General features: G+C 39.4%; 1 protein-coding gene across 2 annotated transcripts in view; it reads left to right on the forward strand.

The window, feature by feature from the left end:
• Positions 1-23,022, forward strand: part of LOC125764467 (uncharacterized) — a 167,191-nt gene that overhangs the window by 127,166 nt on the left and 17,003 nt on the right. The gene's annotated exons all lie outside the window — the stretch shown is intronic.

Genomic DNA, 23,022 nt, shown 5'->3' on the forward strand with positions numbered 1-23,022 from the left:
ACAAAAAGGTATTCTTCCATGATGCTCCAACCTGGTGATATAATGAGCAAAAATTGTTTTTAATTTGCCATATCCGTTTTCAAAACCATTCCAGCATGGTTTATGTGATGGGTCAGTTTATTAATTTTTCGTTTTTTGAATCATTTCCAATTGTCGACAAAATGGACAGCACACCTTACACAAAGCGCTGTTCCTGATGTATATTTTTTAAAGATTTTCTAAACAATTTCATAAAATTTATGTTATATTGACAGCTTTCCCACGTAAAAACATTCTTAACGGATCCGTTAACCTTTAAAATCGTGAAAAATAAATAAACATAACTGTCATTTTCTGACAGGTGATCGTTCGGGCATCGATCAAGCTTTCGAAAATCAAAAAATCTCTAAATTGGAGATTGTAATTTATAATAAGTAATATTATAAGTAATTTATAATCAACTAAACCTTGAATAACATTTTCCGTCAAAAACATGTTATCTCACCAAAGTCATACGTTTACTCGATGTGTACCATTTATCATTTTTTCGTGTCGTTTGTCTTACTTTAAACTTTTTTTTTTGTTCTTAGTTGCACTTGGAAAAGTAAGCCAAACTCATTTTTCCTCGCCTGATGAGTCACTATAAATGTGTATGTTTGTTGTCTGTTGTCTTTAATGTCATGTATATGTTAATATCTACTTCCTTCTTGCTCCCTATTGTCACTTTTGCTCTCTCTCTCTCTCTTACTTCCTCTCTATCTTTTTAACGCCTTCTATGGCTACTCTATATAAGCTTCACATGACACCTTATGTCTCAGCTCACTGTCGCATCTTTACATCTCACGGTCCAGCATTGTAACTACCACACTGTTGGACAGTTTGTACAGACAAGTTTCTTACATCGTTTCGTCTCTTGCCACTTGTTCACACATCCTTTCTAAATCTTTCGATCTCTCTCGCTCTCTCTCTCTGTCTATCGCTGCTCGCGCTCTATATTCCCACACAAAAGCACCTTCTTTTGCTGTGCAAAATGTCCACCCATTACCCGTGGATGGTGGACGAGTACATGCTTGTGCCATTAAAACTAACATCACAATTGACTAAATGAATCTTATTAAATTAATGCTAAACTCTACAACTATTTTCTAACCTTTTACTCCTCGTGGATGAAGTCTGCGGATATGTATTCGCTTGTACCAACAGACGAAGCATAATGTTTTTTACAGTTTGTTTTAGACGTAGCACGAATTCGTATCCCAACAAAAGAGCGTAAGTAATGTTTTATATGTGCTACCCTTACACGCGAAAAACAGGAACCCTTTTTACTTTCGTGGCCAAATTTAAGCATTAAGCTTCACGATTATGTGTACATGATCTTCGCTTAAACGTGGTTAAATACGAAACGGGAACACCGTGTTGTAGGTGATTATGAAAATGTTAAACAAACGGTGAGCAAGAAAGGGGTAGATAATGCATTAAAAAAAACTTCCATTAATTCCAAGGGGTAAGTTAAAGCTATGGTTAATGCTGTTTCGGTGTACAATTATTGTCATTAAGAACTAATTGGTTTTGCTAAAAGGAGACTTCTAAATGAGGCTTAAACCTTTTTTTGGGGACCATTCGTTCGCACATTCGCGATGAGTTCTCTTCTTGGGAAATACTAAATCAATTTATTGGATTAAACAACAATTTCTATCGACTCACCACACTGTATAAATGTAAACTGCCATCGAAAACTAATCAATGTACATTACTTAAACTCCAATCGCTAATGTTGCAATCGGCGAATCAAAATATTAATATTTTATTTATTTTTCCCACATCTCTCCCATGCCTAAAGCTCGGGCAAGTTAACATGATAATTGTACTAAAAAAAACCATACATAAATTCAGCAAAAAACATACAATCAACGCTCACAGCATGGCAGTGAACTACGAAACCAAAAAAAAAAACATGAAATCAGAAACAACACGTTCACCACACTCGCCATCCGTTGTATGAAATATTCACGTGCACCAATGTTACCGATAGCTATGCAAATGTGGTCGACTCGTTCCCAATATTCCGAACAAGACAACGAGTGTGTAATGGATGAACAAAAAAAGAAACAAAAAAAAAGTATTTCACCTTGTTAATGCAATCGACCGCACCAGGGCGGTGTGGCGAACAAATGAACAGAGCGAATGAATGAAAAGTACAAACACCTACGAACGAATCCTTGTGCTTTTCCCTCAACATAAGCGCTGGATTAAAAAAAAAAGCACAAGAACAGCAAAACAAAACAGACAACCACTTCCGCTGTTGATTACCGCTGTTCGAAATGAAAATTTCGTGCATATGGTCAGGCACACTGATATTCTCTTTTCAATTTTACCATTCTGCTGCCTTGCTGTGACCCGGTGTAAACTAAAAGTTAAACATAAGATTTTTTTCACCTTATTTTTTTCACCTTATTTTTTTCACCTTGCTTGGCCACTGGAAGACTCCCGATAACAAACGGTTCACCATACAAGGGCCACACCACACACATGTTGGTTGAAAGCTCTTATTGCAAAACGTGGTACTCCACCGTGCGTTGATTCACCGATGCCCAGGTGTTCGTACTTTAGTGAAAATTTTCGCACCATCTACAATGAAGTTCGTCCTTTAAGTTCCACGAATCTGTGATATTATGTTCCGGCACCATTTTACCATTGAGTTTAAGGAAAAAACACCTTTAAGATGGCGGAAGCCATCACCTGCTCACAGTATTTGCGCTCTGATCATGTGTGGTTTGTTGTTCAACTCATAAAATATCTTCACATGGATAAAACAATAAAACTGTAGGTTATTGTTTCATACCAATCGATTTATTTTCCTCACCATTTATTGCTCCAAACTGCAAGTTGAACTCGAAACTATTCGAGCAGAAGTGACAAACCGACAATAAAGGCTACTCTCGTTGGCGTACGCAAAACAGAAAACTCTCCACAAAACTGTCTCGTCCTGTGACAGCAGTCGTTTTTCCTACCCCCTTTATGAATACTTTTGAATGAAGGTGACAGGCAGAAAAGATCCCTCGTTTGTGCTTTTTTTATTTCTCTTTCCTGAAACCTTGATTCGATCGTCAAACAGTTTAATGTCTCGCTCAAAGCAGTTTCCCGCGGCAGTAGAGGTTTGTTTTTCTAGCACAAAATATTTCCTGTGGCCTGTGTGGCTTTTTTATTATCTTCTCTCTCTCTCTCTCCAAGTCTTTTGTAGAACTTAGTTTTTCAGCAAGAGAAAGTTGATTTGCGGACGCAAAAGAAATTAAACTTAAATGCTGCTCATGGAAAATAGTTTTTCAAGTATTCGTTATTGTAGCAACGTGAACGTTCTGTTCATGTGACCTGCAGAAAGTTTGGAATGAGAAGTGGCAAAGCAACAAAAAACGGTAACAGTTACCATATGCTTAATTTAGATTTGAGGTTTGACTATAAACATTAACAAAAAAGTGTCTTTGTGAGATTGGGGATAGATTCATAATTAGTATCTCTATTTATAATGAGCTGAGTTAATTTGAATGGAATTGGATTTTGGGTCGAAAACGCACACACAAAAGCTGACACGAAATAATGTTCACGAGAAACTCACAGGAAACTTTTGCATCCCAATGGATTTGATATGTTTTGCAAATCTGTTTTACCATAATTACCGATGCTTTCCCTACCACGTATGTTGCTCCCTTGGGATCGATGTCAATGTGACATGCAGAGTCAATTATCGACACTAATGACACTCACAAACACATACAAACGGCACCCTTTTCCACGAAATGAAGCCTGTTTACGGTCTGCTAGTGGTGCGGTACGGACAGGAACGTGCTGTAACCACAATCAATTAATCGAGGATTTTAATGTATGTGTGTAAAGTTGTTCCATTTAAGTGAATATTTCTGTATTATTAAATTTTCATTAAAATTTCTGTAATTTCTATATTATAGTTTTTTTTGTATGGTTTATGTAACATTTTGAACGAATCGAAATAATCGAATTCTTATCTTAATCGAAAACAAATGTTATACATCGAAACCAAACAAAGTACTTGGCGTCTCCATTTATCAAATCTTTGTGATTTTGTGTAAAGTTGGTCCATTTCATTATTTAATTTTGTATCAATCAATTTGCACTATATGTGATGTACTTAAATGTATGTTTTAATAAATTATGGAGACGAAAGTGCATTCCTCTATACAATACTTTTCACAGTATTAGGCGCCTCCATTTTTCAATTCTTTGCGATTATGTATTAAGTTGGTTCATTTTATTATTAAATTCTTTTTCATTCAATTTTCACTGTGTGTTCGAAACCTTGTACTTGTTATTTGCATAAATTACATAAGCGAAAAGGGAAATGCATTATTGTATACAATACTTATCAAAGTATTAGGCGTCTCCATTTTTCAAATCTTGGCGATTATGAGTAAAATTTGTTCCTGTTTATTTGTATAATTTTCTATCATTCAATTTACACCAAATGTGCTGTACGTAATTGTTAATTTTTTCATAAATTACGGGAATGGAAATGCCTTTTTCAATACAATACTGAACAAAATACTAGGCGTCTCCATTTTTGGCTTAATTCTTATTAAAGTATTAGGCGTCTCCATTTTTTCTATCTGAACAAAACTATAGCAGCGATCTGTATCGACTAAAACTGCGCTAGTTTTTACGTTTATTTACGTAACATAGTAAATTAATTACCTCTTCACTGAATCACTTCCTAGAACCACTTCCAGCGCACACTTGGCAACTGTTAATGCGATAATTAAAATAAATATTTGCAAATCTTTCTATTTTGGCCCTGTGTCTAAATTCATCGGTTTTCTGCGATGGCAAACCCCATTTACCCAATAAACCTAAATATCGAACCGAGTGCACCAAAAACATTACTATTCAAAATCATGTGAAACTCATTTGCATTCATTAGTTGCGAAATAAACAATTCTCGTCAGCGACTGCTATCAACCAACAGGCGGTCGGCAAACCAACATAAAAAAACACAGAAGTTTCGTGAATCTAGTGCCAAGAACGCACGAGTTCAACCATACGGCTTGAAATAGTAGCCATCAGGCAACCATGATAATAAAAAAAAAGGAACAACAAAACATCGCAATATAAACAACACGACAACTCCAAAGAAAAGCATTTCCTTCGACGATAACAAGTTCATTATTCGAGTATCGTCTTCGGCACCGTATGGTGGATGGGTTCCTTTTGCTTCGCATCCCACTAGATGTAGCATCCAGAACTGGCCATAACCTGCGGTACGAAACGAAGCTAAACGCTCCCGCCTCCGCCCAGTCCTACCACCAAATCGGAAACTGCCATTAGAAAACGACCCACTTTGCAAACATTTGCCTGCAGCCCGGCAATCTATACCATCGTCCGAGAAAGTAAAACTAATTCTTTTCCTGTACCTTCTGCCTGATTTTCTTTTCCGTTGTAAAAAAAAGTGGATATGGTCCCATTGTCTGCCACAAAACTCGTGCGTTGTGGTGAGATCTTGTCGGAAACGGGGAAAAGTAACGGTGAACAATGGAAATGGAAATTTTTTGGCTCGTTCGTATGCGCCAGCAAAACGGGGCGGCCAGATTCGTTGAAGCAGGAAATGTAAATTTTGGTGACGTGTTTTTTGAAATCGTTAGCCAGCGGGAAACCGCATTGCAAATGGTGCAATTTATGGTACTCGGAAGGTTTATTCCTTTTTTTTTTGTTTTTGTTTATTTAGTTTCGTCTTTGTTTGCCGTGTGAAAATTGCAGTCATTCACGTTTAGAAGAAAGATTAATGTCTCATTCTATCCTACGATGCGGTCTGTGATCTCTTGTCCACTCGAGTACCGATAAAAAACGCATGTACCATTGTTTGATTTGTGATCGATTTGCAACACATATAACACGTTACTTCATCGATGGTGCAGTCAGTCTCTGCTTCGGTAGTTCATTCTCTGCTGTGATCTATTATTTTATATTGCTCACTGTGTTTTTTCGCATAATATAATTAAACGTATTAATGTTACTCATCTTTCTAAAATATATTTAAATTTGCAAAAAACCAATGTCTTGAGTAAAAACCATGTAAGGCAGTAGTAAAGAATTTTAAATCTTATAAGGGATTTTTTTTTATTGGAAAAAAATGATGGCTGTTAAAAAAATTATATTTAAATAAAACATCTCGAAAACATATTAAGGCATTCGTTTAATAAACAAAAAAAACATGAATCAAAACAAAAGCATGCTCATGTTTCAACCTATTTTATCAAATACTATGCAAAGTTGATTCGAGCATTAATAATCTTTAAACATGTTTAAAATTTTGTTAAGCATTATCCAAGCGCAGTAAGAATAATTGTTTGACGCTATTCGTAATGAAACATAAATCGAACTACACTACTGAAAGACACACCCACCACGAAACCAATCTGCACACTTACAGCATTACTCATACCAATTTCTACCCTCTCTGTCTCGCTCGTATCGTGACAAAATAAAATCCAAAATGAAATTATGCAATAAAAAAAATCGATGGCTTTAGGCCTGTTGTAAGATGTGTGTGAAAGTGTAAAGTGAGCATCACCATGCTGTATGTAATGTATACATAGAACAGTATAAAGCTAACCATTCTTACGGAAATGTTAATCCGATTTAAATACAATAGTGTGCGTTTCATAACAACAGTGTAGTTAGTTCTGCCAGCACTCAAGTGTATTGTTTTAAAGTGTCTTTAATAAAAGACCAGATTGAAGTACTAGCTCATAATAATGTTTCATTTTCAAATTCTTGTTCTAGTTTTGTTTCATATGTTTCTACTTTTTTCATTTAATCACAATTGTTACAACAAGTACCAATCATTTCCCCCTTACACGCAGTGTGTAATACTTCTGAGATGGTTTTTTTTTCTTTTAAACTTCGTGCTGATAACTAGACGTAATTTTTAATACAAATTGTACCGTAAATAATATGCTGGTAGTAGCTTCAAATGATCTATGTACTGAATGTTCTTGATTCACATTGGATAGATAGTAAAAAAAACAAATTTGCTGCTTTAGAATTAACGTTTGATTGTAAGCAATGATTGTTAACTGGGCCTGGTAATGTAAGAGCAAAATGGTTGGCTTTAGTAAAGCATAAAGTAAAATTATCAACAACAAAAAACAACAAACTAACCAACGCTAAACGCAGATTATGGTAGGCCCTTACGGCGTACGGTAGAGTTTTCCCCTTTTAAAGTACTACAGTTACCCACGAACCGTTCTACTCCAAAATCGATCCACCCTTTATCCTCCACCCCAACCCCTTTTACATACAGTAAAGATACAGTACATATACGCCCTCCCCTACACAAGCACATACCCCGAACACACCGACACGCATTAAACCTTTCAACGATAACAACAATGATAAAAAAACGACAACAAGTACAACATACACATGCATGAGCGAGTAATACCGAAACATCGGCGGAACTCGGTTGGCAAAAAAACGTCCCCTCCCACACCCCCCGAAAGAGACCAAGAGCGCCAAGAGGGAAAAGGAGCGGATAACCACAAGAAAACCGTAATCACATCACAAAAACGCCCTTCAAAACAAAACCACCAAAAAAAAAACCAAACGCCATCGGCGCCGTAGTAGTTCGTCGTCCACCAATAGTTGCCGCGCTGGTCATCATCGTCGTTCTCCTTCTTCATCGGCGCCCAGGCGACGCGACCATTTCACCAATTTAGAAGACGCGCATAAAAGTGCGCGTGAAGATCATCATCGCACACGCAAACCCCTTGAAAGTGCTTGCAACCCGCGGAAAACCCGCGATGGATTAGTGAGTGACTGCGTTTTAAGCGACGACTTGCAACAAAAAAAACGAACGGTCTACGGTGTAGAAATCGGTTTTGCAAGCGTTTCGTTCTATGCTGCTAGTGAGGTCTGTGTCCCATAACCGGTGCCCCAGCCCGACGTATGAATGCGCGGTTTTCAAACGCAAGACGGTATAGACGAAATGCTAGCGAACGAATGGAAAGCGAGCTCTGAGAAAAGCGGAAAAGAGTTCCAAAACCCGCCAACCCATTGCATCGTGCACTAACCGTGGTGATTGTACATTGCAGCTGAGAACTGGATCGATTCCCGAGGTCAGAGGTCACGCGGTTCATGTTCCCATCGATATATGGAAGAATCATTAAATTTAATGATTGTTTGCCCACGCACTGTATAACAGTGACTGTCGCTGCCAGGCATATCGTCAAGTGCCTGTGACCATACTGCTTGGTCTAATGATGTAAGCTCAGCTCAGCGGGGCCTGCGTGAGCACAGCAATGAAACGATTTTCGAACGGCAGCTAAGGTTCTCATGCAATATACAGACACTAACGGTGGTTGGGTACGTACTGTTTGCTTTCTTTGATCTGGTCCGATTTCTACCGGAGACCGTCTGCAATCCGTTGAATGGAATCCGCACAGGATTCGACAAAACGCGTTTGCTCTAATCTAACCCTTGGATGTGCAGAACTCATTAATGGTCGCTCAAAAGGACAGCTAATTAGGTTATTTTACTGTTTTTTGTTATTAAAATATAAAATTAATTATTATTATTAAAAACTAAATAAACAATAAATTTAATTTACTAATTCCTCAAATGTACAGAGACTTCAACAATTCCTCAATCTAGACCTACATCTGGTAGCTAATAATTTTGGCATAATTTTTATAAATCAATCAATAATTTCATTAATAACAACGTCCAATGCTTCATAATAAATTTGATAGTAACTTTTTCAAATAATAATTTTTTGCTCGGTTAGAACGGCCTGGCCGTGTCAAATAATAATTATTAATAATTAAATATCAACATTACTTTTATATTTATATTTATTATATCAAAAATAATAAATAACTTTTTTGAATAATTTTTCAAATAATTATTCAAATAAACCCGCTGAACAGTAATGCGCTCTGCACATTTCAAGGTTAATATAAACCCCTGTTCTCATGTAAAAGGCGCCTACCCATTATCCCACCGTAAAAGCCAAAGCATGCAAGTTGTACCGCTGTTGTGTAGCACAGTGGTAAGGAATGATCATCTCGTCGTACCCCGTAATCTTCACCTTCGTATGGACACGTATCGCTAGACTACCTCCGGACATCCATCTCAACCCATCCGGCAGGACTTGCCTAGAAGTCCTCACCACCTACGAGGAACTACGATCGTGTCATCTAGTCGTATCACGATGTTATGTAGCAAAACCAAAACCCCCCGTTTGTATACCATCCCGTCGAGTCGGGGCCAGCAGGCGGGGATCGAGTATTTTTGTGCCGGTCTTAAGTGTCCCTTCCACCATCACGACACCATCCAACACCGTCGTGTGTGTGTGTTATCGTCCAGCCGAACCGATCACATTCCATGCAACAATGACAAAAAAATCCCACCCACCCAAAATGGGGTGTATGACGTCCTAGCGAGCCACATCATCTAGCGGTGGATAGGGCCGCCTGTGCCGAACTCCCCACCTTCTCACCTCGACTCAAACCAACCAAAAACCAACCGGTTCCCCCGCCACGTAGCCTGCATCTTAGATGATCGAGTTCCTCGTACAGAACCTTACGACACAGCCAATCAATCCATGTGTCAAGGTTCTGCTGTCGTCGCGAATGCAAATATCGAACGCTCTCCGACACGTTGTTGTTGATCTTACTCAATTGAAGTGTGCATTTCTGGTGTTTTAGCGTTAGTGAAAAAGCGCAGGCCTACGCAAACACAAACAAAGCCGTGCACTGATTTTCTATCTCGCAAAAAAACAAATAACACACTAGAAACGTAATGCCGCATGCGGATGAACAAAGAGTGCCCGTACTCGAGTCATCACACATCGTTAGGGTTTTCCGAAGCGAAGTTTAGCACTAAATGAACGTACAAAGCGTGAGGAAGAGAAGAAAAAAACAAATAGGCGAAAACAAACAAACAAACAATCTGAATAGAAACATGAGAACGATAAAGATGATTGTACGTAAGTTATTTCCATTTTCCGGGAATTAACCACATCCAATGTGATAAACACCGTCGTCACCTGTTTTTTTACACATGAAATCACAGACAAGTCTTACGTTTTGCAGAGTTTGAACATAAAAAAAAGTAGAATAGTTTCACCTCCAAGAACTGCAACGAAAAACAGTAACATAAAGCATTCTTTAAGCGGAAGGACAATTCACAGGACAATTCACAGTGGGCAGAGAAACAGAATCAAACCCGCTCAATCAGCGCAGACAGTGTTTTGGAAATCTTGTTTTGATTTTCCATTTTCCTTTTTTTCATTTCACCATTTTTCTCTCTCAAAGCACATTACAATGGCAGCAAGGCAGAATGATGAACTGAAAGTTCACTCATTCTCTCACATTCGATCACTCTGTCTCTCTCCCTCTCTCTCTCTCTCTCTCTCGCAATCTTTGTACAAGTAACCGCAACAAATGGGTAAATATGATTATTTTGTTTTTGGTTTTTATCTTCTTTACAATGTGTGTGTGTTTTTTAATGTTTCCATTTTACAATTACCCTAACGAAATATTTTTACAATGCCCGTTTTTCCTTTGTTTTTCCTATTTGATGTTAATATAATATTTACTATTTTTGCTTCAACATTCCCCTTGTTAAACGAATCGCTCAATTACTCACACAATTTCGATTTTTTAAACCGATTTTAATCGAAGACACTGCAAAATTAAATCACTTTCCATCACTCAATGTACAAAATAGAACAGTTGTAGCATATCATTTATCAATTGTTTTCATCCTTGAAGATGGAGTTGGTTGCGATCGTTAAAAATGATTTTTTCGTCTGCGGTTTGTTTTCCTAACGTACATTTTGCAACCGTTTCTAATTTTGCTTACAAGTTCAATCATAACGTTTTTTGCAACTTTAAACTAAATTGTATTAACAATCTTTCAATCATGTATGCCGTGTTTCTTTTGTAGTTAGAGTTTTGTCCCATGTTTGTTATCTTCGTTCTTGCGCTGATTGACTGTTTTGATTCCAGTTCTTGTTTTGTTTATTGTTTTATAGTTTTTCTTTGGTATGTCCAACGCAATTTCTTTTTTACTTCAAAACTATTGAAACATAATATGCTTGCCATGCATAGAATAGTTATCCACCATCGGAATGAAATGCATCGGAAAAGATAGTCATCGTTGTTAGTACATATATCAATATAGCGAATAATTTTAAACGTCAGCTGTTAACGTCCTTTTTTATAAACCATCGTGGCAGAAGAACAATCATATTCTAATATCTCTTTCCAATATGTAGCTTTGCGTTTGTTTGTATTTACTGTTGATCCCGTATGTTTCAGTTGTTCGTTCTATCATTCAAACAGTTAATCTTTATAATTAAACATTTTGAAACTTTCTAACGATTTTTTATTGATTCATAATTAGTATAGTAAGTAAATAAATTAAATTTATAAATAAAATTTATAAAAGTACGGTGAGTAGGAACTGACAGGGGTCGCTGGATTATGCAAATCAATAAAGAAGTCAACAGAAGTCACTGACAACATCAGCAGCAAACACTCCGTACACGTAAATATTAATACAACAGTACACTGATAAACAACACAACAAATTTGGGGCGTCAACATTAGAAAACAACAGATGTTTTAAGCATGTATGTTACTTGTTTTTATACTGTCTTTTCTTATACAAACAAATCTACTTGTTTAACAGAAAATATTTCTAATCCAGCTATAGAACTTGACACAAACTTTATGGGAATTTTCATCATTTTGAAATATGTTAAAGCTAAATATTTTACTATACCCAATGTACTATCTGGGACACTTTGTGATAGTCTCGATTCTCTAGTTACAATATTTTCGCCATCGTAGTTTTGCGAACATCCACTGAACAACACCATGCGGTTGCTGAAATATGATTATCCCTCATAATTTAACCGAGTATCCCAAGGACTGCTAGTTTCACTAGGATGGTCGCAAAAGCAATCCATTTGCGTGATCCTAATTCGCATAATATACATAATCGCTCAACGCACCGGTTAGCACATCCACTCCTCGGAGGAGTAATTCGTAATCCACCGCAGCCATGTAATTAATCATCATTATATCCAACGGGTCGGCACACCGGAGTACAATCCTCAAGGTATTAGGCAGAGTAGAATTATCGAATCGGACTGTCCATTCACTGTTTCCGTATGTTTCACTGTGAGAGAACACCTCTACAGAAGGTACTGGTATTTTTTTCCAGATCCTTCTGATTAGATCCCCTGCCACGACACAAGAAACAAACGGAGTTCATTTAATAATCTTCGAAATTCACTATTTCCGATTGTGCTGCTTGCTGCATCGCAGAAAGGTGCAGCACCATCGGGAGGATTATCCGATGCGAAAGGATTTTTGCCACCGGAACCGGGTGATGATCCTGATAATACAGCGATCAGGTGAATGAATCCCGAGTCATGTGAGTTTTGTACAGCGAACGTGCGTTACCGCACTGGAAGTCACGTTTCGAAATCCCATCAGACACGAGATGTGCCTTTGCCATGTTCACCCGGCACGAGCAGTACGCTCAGGTCGAACCGATTGGATATTCGATAAAGTGTTAGCCGTAAATCAAATAATAATGTCTACCGTTTGCGTATAAGCGGGACGGTCGCTTAACATTTCAAACCGTGCTGCACCGTCCGAATGTGCAGACTGTATCAGCATACCGTCAGAGATGGCTCACAACATCCCCGGGACTTGTATGGAATTTTCATCGGTTTTAGCATTTAACAGTTTCATGGAGCTAAAGTTAAAACGCAAAAGTCACGACAAAACCATTTTCAAATGCATCAACCAGGTACGAGTACGTTCCAACCCTATTTATTCTGAACCGTACACCATCCCGTACGGAAGCGTACGTGCTTTCAGCCTTTTGCCGTCGTGACCGGTCGTCAAAACAGAAATAATGCCGCCGAGGCCATCAAAAATTGCCCTTCCGCATATCCGGCTTGAAAGTGGTGTTTGAAAGTCATCAAAACTATTGCTCACTGACAGTGTCCCGCATTTTAGCTGGTGACCACTCAAACCGTTCTACCGTTCCATGCCAGCTTCAAATCTAAAATGGAAAATGAGATTTTCCCTGGGCAGAAACGAATGCACGCGCACGCACGCCCTTCACTCCGCGCCCGAGGGTCGTACCGCAGGAGACTAGACGGACATCCATTTTGTGCCAATTATCCACAATAATTACTACTGTCAGTGGCATAACTTTGTCTATGGCGTTAAAAAGCACGCAGCGATGGAATGGGAGTAGGAATGAGAAATAATAATCATTTTTCCAACCGTTGGAATAGTTTTCCATTGCCATCCGTGTTTTAGCAGCAAAACGGACATGCAAATTTCTTACCATAAGACGCGAACTGTGGGGAGTTGGTCTGAAGGATTGAATTTATTTTAGTTTGGAATAAAGCTGTCTTTCGTCCCTTTCGTTCTGATCTAGTGTTACGATTTGAGGTTGTCTAAAAGTTTTGAAATATTTTTAATTAAAATATTTTTTTTTAAATATTCATCTATTCAATGAAAAACTTTGCAGTTTAGGTCCTTTAAAGGAATAATTTAATTTAGACAATTTAGTAGAAAAATTGCTTTTGAAGTTTCCCATGAGATGGCGCTATAAATTACTACCTTCTGTCAAATTTGACATAAAATTCTAAAACAATTATTTCTTTATATTTTATTGCAAAATACAAACATGTTTAGTAATGTTATATTGGTACAAAAATGTCCACAATTAAATGGATTTTTCTTTGCATACATTTGCATTACATACTGCATACATTTTAATAAGGAATTTTATCACTTCAAATATCTCTTTTTAGCTAAATTTACTGCCTTCAAAAGTATCATGCAATCGGGTATTATGCCATAAGCAAAGTTGTTTCCTTTTTTGCTACATCGCACGGGCAACACACATGTGATGCCGTGCTAAAAATCAATTTTTCAAGCTCACGTAAATTTGACACGAAACGGCCCACTAGCAAAGGTCAATAGTGCAAGCGTAGTAATGCCATTACAGACCGGGACATGGTTTATTTTTTGTAGGGAAATTACGAATCAACATCATCGCTGTGATCCGCGACCAAGGTGGAAAACCAAGGTGGGCAGCAAGCTGGCTAGGTGTTGTGATTCGTCGTCGATGACCCTCCAGCTAGGTGGCGTTCCTACGTGACAACGCACCGATGCGAGAAGGTACGCGGATTTGGGTCAGCTAGGCAATTTTAGCTTTCCCGTCTTTCTCCCCGACGGGTTTGCGGCCATCCGGGACACGGGATGCGATTAATGTCGCCCCATATCCGGTCGAACCACATGGCCTTTGAATATTCAAGCGATGGTAAGAACTCGCGCAAGGACATTCACTTGCAGCTGCGAAGGGAAAGAAAAACGACACTTTCACCATAAGCAATGTTGAGTTCATCGCACATTTTTCTGCTAGTAAGATCCGATATAAAAATTCAGGATTTCATGCGAAAGAACTGGGAACTAGGAATCTCTATTGTCGAAAAGGAACTGTACGATGTTAAAGGGACACCATGCATAATCAGGTGACACGTTCGTGTTGGAAGGCCACGCAAGGGAAAGGAAATCTTTCAAAGAATCTTCAATGGGACCGTGTTCTATTATCGGTATATCAAATTAATGGACCTGCGGAACTATTTCTATGTTAGCTTCTCGGTCTCTGGGATACATGTAACGTAACATCATTACAAGAATTAATCAAGACAAAGTAAACATTAGTTGTGCACTATTTTGGGGCGATAAAATATTCAACACGACGCCTGAAAGTATGCAATACATCTCACGATGTGTGTTTTAAGTAGATCGTGGACCCATATTACAGATGTAAACGATCTCTGGATAAAATTTACAATAAAAACAGGGTTTCTTTTGAGTCTAATAAAAAAGATAAACTTTTCCACACAAATAATTAATAAACAACTTTCCCCCGTCATTCGCAATGCAGCCTAATACCATCTAATGCAACGCGTATTAATGAGCACCGTGTTGGGGGCATGTTACTTTAGCTCATTTAATGTCACTACACCCGCTTTTATCTGCCAATTTGTCCTTCATATTAAGCTGCAGTGGGAAGGAAAAAATCTGCGCACACCTCAAACCGACCACCAAACCTACCGTCCGTAAGCTAATGCGAAATTAATGAACTCCTAAACAGCAGTGTGCATAATTTATGGTTCAGCAGCTCCACTGGCTGGTGGTTTGAGGCCAGGCAAAGCATTTGTATAAACTGTCCAATGAATCGATGCAGCAGAAAATGAACTCATCATTCTGGTTTGTGTGGCTGGGGGATGGATTTTGCGGATGGCAAGATTGTTGCAGCCTGTGGTAAATAATTCAATTAGTCTACCCTAAAGCTGACAGCTCGTTTTGCATCGTTGCCAGGAACGGTGCGTGACACAAAAAAAGTAATAATAAAGACACTCTACCATTAAATCCTCTGGTAAATCCTAATAATACTGTCATTAGAGAGAAGCGTTCATTTGATAGACTGCTAGTAAACGGACGGACAACAAATTAATGCAATTTTCCTACCCATGCACCAACGACGCAAATGGCTACATTTTTCCCTGCAATCAATATCCTAGCCACATTACTGGCGATGCTTGTTGCGTTTTGGGCTACGGTTGCCAACGACCTTTCATATACGTTTCATTACCGGAACCTTACTCGCCCGTTCTTACACTGCGGCTCCATGTAACGCTCGTCCCCTTTTCACTTTATGCACACGTTATCTACATTGAAGCGAACAAGATTCGACCACCCGACCGCCATTTTCCTCGCCCCCGTTGATCCACAACGTACAATGCATTCAGACATTATTTATTTGCATAATTATGCTTTTAATTATATTAAAGTATAAATTACATTGTACAACCACCACTCGCTCTTACCGCGCCGGGGCGCTGCTCAGCAACATTTTACGATCCCCACACGCAACAAGCTACACGACCCGTAGAAGCTTTCTCCAAGTTGAAAGCTTGTACTGTCGAGGGAAATTTCATAGGATCGGGTGGTATACACCATGCGTCTCCTTTTTTAGGAAGAGAGTAAGCAGAAAGACGAGGACGGGTGATGGAAGGGAAGCACGGAGAGGATGAAATTTAACACTTGTTGTCGCGAAACCATAGTTGGTTGGTTGGTTTTGCCCTTTTTACGGGTGCGAGGTGATAGAATGCAAACACGGGATAAAATGATGTAATTAATAGTCCTCTGTTGATTTAATTCGCATTTTAAGCAGCTAATTAAACTGTCAGTGAAAGCTTTAATTTCGTGAGAACAAGAAGATCTACCGCCTTTACCCTTTTTGGCAATGGATCAATGGTTTGTCTGGTAGATGTTAGGTGAAGATATTAGAGGTGTGTGTAAGTGTGTGTGTGTTTTTTTCGTAAAGTCGCATTAATAATAGGCTCCGTAACCTTTGGCACTCCGTGCTTCAGCGTTAATTGGAGGTGAAACAACCGATACATTATAATTTCAGGTTTCTGCTTAATTAATAATCTACTCATTAGAAATGTGTTACTATTCATAAGTTACTATTAAGTCATTTTAAATTAAGCTTTAAATAGCGCTTCTTATGAAAGGGTCGTTTCAGGTGAAATTAGGGCGTAATAAGCCAAACACTTAGTCTTAAATAATGGAACGGTCTCCGTTAAAAATAGTATTTATTATTTAAGACAAGTGTAAATGGCCAACCCCAAAAGTACACCAAACGAGACTATCTTCTTCTTATGTTGGGCTCTCTCTTTTTTTTCTCTCTCTCTCTTTCTCTCTCTTTTGTTGGCTTTAACGACCCCTAAAGTTCCGGCGTGACCATTTTTGGAATACTACACTTGTTTTACGACATAGTCGGATAGTCAGTTCTTGCTGCAGGGAGATAGGTTCCGGATGGGATTTGATCGCCGGTCTTGCCGTACGGACCGGCGCCGTTTATCACATACACCACCGGGCCGCCTCTGTGTTGGGCACTACAATTCTCAATAGAGGTCTTGAGTATTGGGGCTCACCCTTTCTTGCTCACCTTGACTTATAGTAGTTATCCTTTCCTATCCAAGGATATTCGCGATTCTTGGATGGGATTTGATACACTGCCCTGTTGTGTAAAGACCGACGCGACTACCACACAATCCACCGTGCACCGCCAGTAAATAAGCAATACAACATTGAGCATATTCTATATCCTATTGAAAACAGATGCAACATAAGGAATGCATCTCAATTGCTATTCTCCCTTCGACTACATGCTCCTATCCTAACTAAACTATACAAATTGCATATACAGAAAAAATCCTAAATAACATCTTTATTACAATTGAATGTGTACAAACCAAGAATGGTAGTAATTATTCAGCCAAACCCTGTCCAACCGACCACGCCACGGGTGGCTATTTACGGCATGAAAAATCACAACAATTCCCGTCGGTTGGTCACCAGGAGGTTAACGCAATCACGCTCGTACGTATGGGAAAAAAATGTTCAATTTCCGACCATAATTAACTCGTTTCAATGTTCCATTTGACCATCAACTCACCAAACACACAGCAGTAAAACCCAGGAAATGTGCTCCGTTTTTTTTTTTTGGTTTTGTTTTACATTTTCAAATCCAACCCTCCGTCCACCATCGGTGCAACAATCACAAAACCTAACGCTTACCCGCGTAAGGGAAATGTCCACTTACGCGTACTAATAATGCCAATTAATTTCTCCACACGTATAATAGCGTTTTTACGACTACCATTAGACGCCCGACAGTGAGCGGATGTCGTTCCAATTGTACGTGGTAACGAGTTGAAGTAACAGGAAAAAAACCTCACATACACCCTGCTGTTCGTTCTGTTCAGATCCTCTGCTGAGCTGAGTGTATGACTTTATCGTGCTTTTCGTGGTGGTTCAGGGATTCACGCTGATCCCCGGCAGAAGACACAAACACGCAGCAGTTGGTCTCCGGCATCCGCAAACTGATTTGCAACCGCAAGTGAAGGTCACCGTGGCGTTGAGGGAGAGAGGGCGCAGAATAGTTGAAACGATCCAATCTGACGAAGTAAACAACAACTTGTGCAGCTTTGACCTCGCGCATTACTCGTAAACGTACGGTATCCAGCAGCCAAAGGTGTGGCAACCGTTGGAGGCGCCACATTGCGTGACCAAACCTCGGCACACAGGCGCGCATAACACACCGAAAGTGAAGCGAAAAGTCACGAACGCTTCACACTCTGGCATTTTTCCTGCCAGACCACTGGACTGTGCGACGACTGTCAAGTATTGTCCTTGACCAACGCTCGCTTTGGTGAGCTTTGGTCGATGCCATCCGAACGTCATCAAAGCATTCCCATGGTATATTGTTTCCTGTCTTTACGATCACTTTCCCAACCGTCAACGGCAGCGAGTTGCAATCGCTTCATGTCTTTAAACTCTTGCTCCAACCATAAGCCGGAAGTACACGGTTACCAGGACACGTACCAGAGCGGACGCACACCCGAATATTGTTTCGCAGATCTCAGAACTCCTTTACTCCACAGAACTCCACTCACCCGCCCGCGCTTTTATTGCTAACGGCAATTGTTATGCAAATGGCCAAAAGACCAGGCAAAGACTGAAGCCTCGCGTTATCTCGATGGAAGGGCACAAAACTTTTGGCCCCTGTCGTGGTTTTTGGGTTGCAACCCATGCACCCGACACGTTTGGCGAAAGGAATACCACCGGAAGTTGGGAGTGAAATAATGGTCCATGTGGTGGCGGTATGGATGGCCTTTACCGCACGGAACCATGCTGACAAATTGACGAATTGAGGTCAGTTTTACTGCAGCGGGCAAAGTTTACCATCGAGCTAGCCCTTTTTCGTTTTCCGCTTGATCGTGGAAAAGCCGCTAGCCAAAATGCTTCAAGCTTTTTTCAAGCGATACTATATGTACAGTACCGTGTTGCAAAATTACACCAAAACAGGATAGGAATTTATTGGATCGTGTATTTTAACATTCACGAAACGGTGGAATATGATTTCGTGAAAGGTTGGCTGAAAATAACCCTAAATGATTGCTTATTATAATGCAAATGAGCTTAGCGAAGGGAAGTTCATTTTCGTTTTATACCGATAAACGTTGGGACGTTAGGAATTTTCGCCTCAAACATTCAACTTAATACATTCATGACAACATTATGACGGCCAAGAGCATCCGTTCAAAATTATTGGAATTTTTTTTTGTATCGTAAAAGCCTTCCAAATGACGATGTATTGCACATGCGTTTTTTCAGATTTCCTACTATCAAAACTATCGGTTTTAAATCTAAAACAGTACGATACCAATTCGACATTTATTCTGGCAAACATCCCAATCCGAATAGCCTTAGGTTTCCTCCTATCGCCAACAAAATCAATGGGTAATTGGAAAACTTTTTAATCTGCTATTTATACCGCGTTGGTACAGTTTTGCCGGTACACACATTCGAAGCGAATGTGGTAACTCTCGGTGGAGTTATAAATTTAGCATCCTGTCCACGTGCCCAACGATCGTTTCGTTTGGGCGGCGATTCGCCCGAACATTCCCGAAGCACACGAGGTACTTTGCGTTGCAAAAACCCAACCTTCAAAACCCGACCCCATAACGAGCTCTAATCAAGCAAAAACCATATCGACACGACTGTGTAACTGATTTGGTCGGGTAGAACCCGGGCCCCAAAAAACCTTGAGATGGAAAATCGTCTACCACAAGGCTTGTAGCAAATACGATTAATTATTGAAACTTTAAAACTCATTACAATCGATTTTCTATTTAGCTGGATTCTTTCCCCCGAAGGGGGTTGGAGGGTTGGCGATAAGAATTGAGATTTGGGGGAAGAATATGAAGGGAGGATATGATTTGAATCGCTTCCGAACTTGTGGAAGAAGGTGATACGATAAGCTCCACAAAGAGAGCTGCTGTTCTCCTGGTCGACCCTCCACCTCGGTTTTGACCCGATGACGCAACAGACATCGTTTTGGCTTTGTCCTAGATTATCCTTGCCCACTTTGACCATCATCATCATCAGCCGCTTCGGTTCGGCTATTAGATCTGAAACAATGCTACCATGCACGTCAAAAACCCGGACTTTGTTCGGTGTACTTCCTCTTATCCTGCCTGTTGTTTTGCCTGTTTCTTCTACACCCAGACTTCTGCATCTTGCCCTGCATTCCAGGCTGATAATTCGTCGATGCCTTGTGTTGTCGGCCAACGGATGACCATCGATAATCGAGTACGAGCACTTTCTCGTCCTGTACGGACCACATCCCGTTCGTATCAAGACGTAAGCGGTCAGTCCGGGTTTGAGTATCGACGAGACATAAAGCTATCAGCTTCATCACAAGTTTCGTTCTCGTGTTTTCCCGTTTGTTTTTTTTTTGCTCGGTGTCGTTGTGTTCTATGCACTGTGACCACTGTTACAGTTTTTACCTGTGCAAGTACTCCAACCAAGCTTACTCGGTACGACGAAATCCAACGTGAATGGTACTACCGCCGGCATCCCAAGCGTTCCTTAACTTCTTTCGAACGGAGCAACGAGTTAAGGTAAACCGAAGTGCGTGAACGTTTCGAAATGAAGTGCAACTTCCTGTGTGGTTTTGTATCGTTCTATTAGTTACGCAATCTACCTCCAGCTTTGGTGACGTTATCGTCTGTGAATAAGGGGGAAAAGCTGGATTTAATGTCCCGCTTAGTCTTCTTTGGATCTTTGGTGCTCAGTTTTCTCCATAGACCCAGTGACCCAACAATTTGTTTCTCAGTATGATGATAAAAGGTGCCATGATGTGTTTATTTCTCTATAAATCACCACAGACTCATTCCTATTTTGAATATTAAGGAAGAACATTTTGTTTGAAAGATTGTACAAAAGAAAGCTAATTGCTATTAGTGTTGATAATTACGTTAATATGTTTGGTACTTAGATTTACTCTGGTTGACTCTTTTATATTTTAAAGCAAACAATGTTATGTCTTTAGTCTTTTGAGAATGGTAACACAACTTCAACTTTAAACGTTTGATAATTTTGTTAAAAAGTTCAGTTTGTAAATGCGGTCTATTACTATCAGCACTAAACGTCTGATAAATATTGCCCAAAAGTATCATATAATATGTGGTTTTTAATTATTTGTGTCTCATTTTAACACAGAGTTTCAGACGGAAGCATTAACTGTTAGCAAAACGGTTACTTAATGATTACTTTTACACAAATTGCATACTTTTAGGCGTACCAAGAAACCCGCCTTAATATAGTCTTAATGTACGGTGTACATATTTTTAAATAAAAATTAAACATTTTCTGAAGCTTAAACGGCCCCAATGTCAAAATTATTTTAACCAGTGAACAGTTACAATCTTCTTAGCAAACACTTAATAATTCATGCACCCAATTTGTACAGCAATTGTTTCACTTGCCGGTATGGTTCCACCATTGCTTAGGTCAGCCTAATTCAATCATCGATCGGTAGTTGCATTACATTCTGTTTGGCAAGTTAGTGATCCCTGCTGCGTGCCACATGGTGGCTCTCGAGGTAATTCAAAAGCACAGTTTGCTCGTAGCTCAGTGACGTGCACAACACCATTGTGCCCTGCCGTACACGGACGAGCATATCGAGCGGCAAGAAAAAAACTGAATCACGAAACAGGAATTGAAATAAAAAAAGGAAACACCACCACTATCAGCCGGATGCAGCGAAAAACAAACAAGATAAATTATTCATAAATGAAATAGACAAACTTGCGATTGGTCAACTGTGCACCGGCCACGATAACCAGAGAGCGCGTTGAAGATATGAAACATGGTAAAAAAAGCAACGTTCCCAGAATAAAGCACCGATTGCTGTGGCCCGTTGGCGCAATCTTCCAATGATCCTCCGTGACTTGCAGGACTAGTAGCTTTTATGCTGATACACAGCGTTTTTTTTTATGTTGTCCGATGTGACTTCCACCAGGCAATTCAAATGAACTAACAGGCAAACATCGAAAGGGATTTGTTTGTGTGGACGGTGGTCGCCATCGGAACCTATCACACTCACATCGCTCCGGTGCCTAATTTATTGACGACGTGTCGAGTCCTGCCCTGTGGGCAAGAGAAGAAGAGAAGCGAGCAGACAAAAAAAGTTGTGATCCGCAAACAAAACATTTCGTCCGTCTTCGGCCTGTCATTCAGATGACTGGTCAGTTCGTGTTCCAATTTCCTTTCGGCTTTTCGAAAAGTCAAGGAAGGAGCGGTCACCACGATCGGTACCGACTGAAGGCTGCAAAACGGATGGGGAAAGAAACCGTACCCTGGCGGACATTTTGTTGTGAAGGTTGAAAAAATATCAGCCTCGGTGAAGAATTCATAAGCTAAATCGGGTACCACCATAGATGGCAACATTGTTTGTTTTTGGGAGACGTTTGTTTTTTTTATGTAGAGTCTATCTGTGTGCATAAAAAATGTATATATTTCAAGGTCAGCAGAAAGGCTTAGTGACTCTGACGATGGAATAAAATGGTAGCTTATGCTTATGCGCGAAACATATCATGCCTTATAATCCGTGATCGATGTTTTGGTATAAAGAAATTCAGATTGACGGATGTTTTACTGTGCCGTGAATTTTTGATACATTCGCCGCGTTAATTCATCATGCACAGTTCGCTGAACAATACAATTTAAAGAACTAAAAATTAAACATAACTGACGTAAAGAATTAGTCAAAATATAAGACATTCACTCTCTGCATATCTAGCAAAGAAATTATAAGAATTTCTTCAAACTATTACTTGAGTCATCACCCACTATCAAAACACCGAACAATTTCATTATTAAAAGTTGCAAATGCATTATCAAAATGAGTATTTAACTTCTGTTAATTATTTATTTAACCTTTTTAGCGTTTTGCCTTTTTACATTAATACTTTAAGCAACTATTTTTGGTGTTAGTGAGCATACAACTGAGTTCAGATCCGTGATGTTTGATCTCACTTTTTGTATCACTAAT

The sequence above is a fragment of the Anopheles funestus genome, chromosome 2RL (assembly GCF_943734845.2).
Source record: "Anopheles funestus chromosome 2RL, idAnoFuneDA-416_04, whole genome shotgun sequence".
NCBI classification, from domain to species: domain Eukaryota; kingdom Metazoa; phylum Arthropoda; class Insecta; order Diptera; family Culicidae; genus Anopheles; species Anopheles funestus.